The sequence below is a fragment of the Tamandua tetradactyla genome, chromosome 8 (assembly GCF_023851605.1).
Source record: "Tamandua tetradactyla isolate mTamTet1 chromosome 8, mTamTet1.pri, whole genome shotgun sequence".
Taxonomy (NCBI): Eukaryota; Metazoa; Chordata; class Mammalia; order Pilosa; family Myrmecophagidae; genus Tamandua; species Tamandua tetradactyla.
Window position 1 is genome coordinate 45,735,453 of NC_135334.1, and position 5,251 is coordinate 45,740,703.

Sequence of the window (5,251 nt, forward strand, 5' to 3'; positions counted from 1 at the left end):
TTTTTTTACACAGTTCCCCTTGAGACTTTGACTACCCTCTCCAGAAATATACACTGTTTCAGAGCAGTTAAGGCCCACTAAATTCCATTTACGATTCTCAAGTTAAGAAGACAATTTATAGAAGCTGAAAATTCCCTGAGCTTCCTTAGTTGACAGTGCTTACAATCATGCATTCACTCACACCTACTCTCGGTAAGCATCTAAAATCAGGTTTTTGAACATGAAAATCTACACAGCACACCTTCATTCATAGTTAATTTACCAGTGTAAATGTCATTGCAGGGGATTCTTTATAGACTGGTACCAGACCTTCCTCGGTTTTTGCCATGAACCTCAATTAACCTGGAATCTCTAAAAATAACACATGCAAAAAAAGAGAAAAATAGCACATTTATTATCTTTTAGTACAACTTACATGATTTTTGACCATGGAATGCACAAGTTATCTGCATTTTTATTAAAACTGCTTTCCAGTAAAGAAACAATAAACATATTCGGAGGTATCACCAGTCTCCGTGAAATTTCTGATATTTGCACTAACTTTTTTTTTTTGAAAGAGCTTTACAACTTCAAAGAATTTTGACAAAATGCTTAATTAAATCCTGGTCTCAACACAGAGTCAAAGAGGATATGCAACTAACAATAACAGTTGCACATGTTGCAGACATTTCTCCTTATCAACAAATATATTGAACATCTATAGTGCACAAAAAGACATAGAAAAAGGCCTTCACGTTATTATGGATACCATCTTTCTCACTGAGCAGAAATAATTGGTTGGGCAGATAACATATAATCAATAAATGAAGTCAATAGGAAATCAGTATCACTATGTCAATGATACATACTGGCACAGACACACACACTCATAAACGAGATCTACCTAAGTATTCGCACACTATTCCCAACAGTTCTGTGTTTGTGAAAGTGAAGAGTAACTCAACCTATGGATTTACCCTATGGAAAGGTAAGCAGGGTCCAATGTCAACGTATCCATTTAGTTTTTCCTAATGAGTGGTGGTAGCCACATTTAATTCTTCTGTATTAATAATTTTTTCATTCCAATGCCTGCCCAGAATAGGCAAAAAACAAGAACATGGAGCTATCATCTATGCTAATGAGAAATAACAATTCCCTGGTATGACTCTGAGGGTCTTTTTTATTATCTCAACAAATTAATTTATGATAATAATGGAAGAAACCCCTAAAGGAAAGAAAAGAAGCATCCAGATAATTATTAAACCAACTTGGTTCTTAGAGGAACAGGAGTTCAATCCCACTCTAGGAAAACTGCAAAGTTAAAATAAGGAGAGTTGGCATCATCAAGAGTTTCATGTGAAGCCAGAATAAAGTACTCGTGTTTGATAATTAGGAAAGCCAATGGACATGTATAATTTAAGATTTTTCAGGAACTGACAATATCCATCTGCAGTTTACATGTTTAATGTTTGGCACATAGTTATATGGTGTTGTCTGTAAATGAACGTTTTTAGAGCTCAGAGCCTTTGCATGTGGAATACAGGACAGTATCTGGATTAGTGTAATTAGTGAATATTGCCAAATCATATTTATATATCTAACAAAGAGAAATAGTTTTAAGAAATCAGTATCATTTCTTAAATTCCTAGACCACACATCTCTCTCTAAACACAATAGCTAATGTCTAATAATATAACATCTTTATGGCCCCCCAGGCATCTTACACTCAATTAACCAACTGCCTCAATACAGTTCCTAGTTTTGGGTTCATTAATGGCAAACCACAACTCAGATGTCCTCAACAGAAACCTAAGAGTTATTCATTCACTGGTTCACTCATCAGTTTCAGGATTTTATCAAATCCTTTGTATTTTAACTTCTGAGAATCTCTTACATCAGTCTTCATCATCACCAACCCTACAGTCATTGTCTTAGTTTATGCATGTACCCTGTCTGACCTAATTTACTGATCATCTCCTAAAATATCTACTTACCTCTTTTGCTCAGAAATAAAGATCTTGGTGATTTACAGGATCACGTCTCTAGGATTAAATTTAAAACCCACAGATTAGCAGGGAAAGCTAATCTCCCCTTTAGACTTGCTTTCCCCATTTGGTTGTACTCTCTCCGCTTTAAATGCTATCTATTAGCATCTCTGTGCTTGTCTACACGTTGCTCTTTCTACTTAGAATTCTCTATCTTACTTTTTAACGAAGTTCATACATCATTCAGCATTGCCAAACTGTGGATTTCCATGATGTCAAGGACTTTATGTTTGTCTTTTAGATTGCTCTACCACTACAGCCTGCCAAAACTTTAAAAAATAATTAAGTTAACAGATTAATTTGAGCTTAATCTCCTCTAAGAAGCTACTACACTGGCTTAGATGACCCTTCCTTGTGCCGGCATCTGAGAACACCTTTTTCCCTGATCTATGACCATGTGCTTACATGTTTGTCTACCTCATTGACTAAATGTTTGTAATTAGTGTGTGATCATTAATATTTCTAAAAACAACGAGCAAAGAAGAAGGATAACCAGGATTTACCATTACAGTGGCACATAGCATAAGCCACAGAAGCAATGCATGCATTTGCTCTTCAGAAATAGTTAAATATTTAATCTCTGAAATTTTAATTGTTCTGCTCAAGCTCTCAACCATGCTGAGAGTGCACCCATCACAAGAAAGACACTTGCTTTGTTGAAATTCAGAGTCTTCAAATGCTGAGCAGAAATCAGTCCTGGTGAGTTTAAGTGGGGATTTTTAAACATTTTTGCACAATAGAGTCACCTGGGGCTTCATGTTTAATTGGTCTGAGAAAGAGCCAGGAATCAGTATTTTCTGTGAGCTCCCCAGGTAATTTTACTATTTCCTAGAAGTTGATAACCACTGAATAGGAAGGATGCCTTGAGTAAGCAAAATTAAAGCCAAAAATGTCATGTTCAAACTATCTACTTTCTCTTCTTTAATTTTGTGATTCCAAGTGTTCTTAACCAGCAAAGATAGAAGCATGGCTGGGCAAGAGCCTATGGATTTTAACCGACAGCATTCATTCACTATACTGAGTACCTTATAAATATTATCTCATTTAATCCTCAAAACATCAATGTTAACACATATTTTATCCTAATTAAACAGATGAGAAAACTGAGGCTGAGTAAAGTTAGGTAACTTTTCCACACATTAAGTGATGGAGTTAGGAGCCTAGCCACATCTGCATAACCTAAGGCACGTGGCAATAATACGCCTTTTTCTCTATTTTGAGAGACATTAGGTAAATTGTTTCATCCAGGGAGTAAAACGGCAAAGCTATGTTTTCCTCTGTATAAAGGCTAGGTATATTAAAGGAAAGACAAAGCTTTCTCCATAAAATTCAGTAATACCCAGACAGTCAGTGATGGATGATGTGACATTCCTTGCTCCATTGGTTTCTGCATTAGCAAATTTTTTTGTGAGGTTATCCAGACTTCTCACTTCCTGTCTGAGTTACCACCTCCTGCAGAGGTGACTTGCAGACAAATTCAAAGATTAATGATCTCCCTCCTTGTTCAGCTCTTTCATTCTCCTCACATATTAGAGACTAATTTGTCAGCCCCTCCTTTGCTTCTTTAATGCCTGTACTATTTTAAAATTGGCACGAGGTCTCAAATGAGGAGAATGGTGTGGTGGGTTTTCAACTGTACCTCAATGTTTAATTTCTCTACCTCTAAATCATTTGCTTAGTCTCCTATATATAGCATATACTGAACACCAAATAACATGATTTCTTCATTCATAAAAATCGCCTTCATGCCGCTGTTACTGATTTATGGTAGATTTTGTGAATTGTTTGCTTTAAATCTTGGTTTTGCTTGTAAAATTCCTATTGTTGATTCAAAATGCTCAAACATAACTGAGATTTGTACTAGTTTTTGCAAAGCTCTTGAAAATGCCCAAAGGGCTAACTTTCCACAGTCCAACCCTCTCATTGAAGACTTGGATCATCAGAGTCTATTTTTATCAGTTGGCCAAATGATTCCAGGTTTATCTTTCTTAAGCAAGGAAATATTAAGTAAATATCCAAAAGCCATCATCCTACTAGAAGAACTAGATTAAAGAGTTCTGTAAATATCAACCTGTAAGGAGCCTGAAAATAGCAACCAGAAACATCAAGGTGTGAGGGGAAAAGAGGTATTAAGAATAGCATACACTACATTGCTGGGAAGAATAATTCAGTAGCCACTTAGGGTAGGAAATGAGACCAGTAAGTGACCTGCTAGCAAAGCAATTTGCATTGGCTAAACCTTCTTCTAGGAAAAGTGTTCTTCTCAAACTATAGGCTTTTGTTTTCCTGCACTGGGGATATAATTTTGGCACCAAAACTGAGTATTGGAGAGGTGCCAAAAGTACCTTTATCTTCTATGCTTTCCTCACAGAGTTCTCATCCTGTTCCAAGCAAGTATTTAAAGATTATGTGTTCAAATTGGAAGGGCAAAATTATTAGATTGCTTAGGATAGCCATAGGTCTCTCCCTATCCCTGACAGCAAGCATGGAATACTAAGGATTATTACAAATGCCTGCTCTTCTCTTGGTAGAGAGTGAAGGAAGTTATATGCATTATCAAGGTCCCTCAAGTCAAAAGCATCTTACCCATTAGGAACAAGAGTAGTTCATTTTCCTACCCCAACTCTGTTATATCTATTAATTATCCATCCTTTAGAATGATCTACTTTAATCTAAAACGTAGGATTATTTTCATCTTATTCCAAAGGGAAGGGTAAAAGATGTCAAGAGAAAGAGAATTTGCCCTGCTACTACTAGAGATGAAGCCACACCATTCATTGCAATGTTACCTGAAGGCATGTGCTTCTACTCTACCTGATAGCCTCATCTGCATGCAGTGGCCAAAGTGATCTCACGCTAAACCATGCCACCTCTCTCTGGAAAACAAAACAATAAACCTTCTGTAGCTCTCTGTCTTCACTGAATGAAATAAAAATCCTTACTTTGGCATATAGCATGCTATCTGATGTGCTCAAATCACTCCAGTCAGTTTCTAGCTCCAAAACTCTTCAAGCAATAAAGACGCTAATCTGTATTTTTATCTGTGCCCTCTGTTATATGTTCCATTTTGTTCCCAGGATACGTGAAGAACTCTTTTACTAAATTACGTCCTGAGTTTCTCAACCTCAGCAAGCATCCAGCCAGACAATGTATTTTCAGTTTCTCTTCCTGACAAGCACCACTGATCTCTACAAGATACTCCATTTGCTTGGGAAAGGAAGAAAACA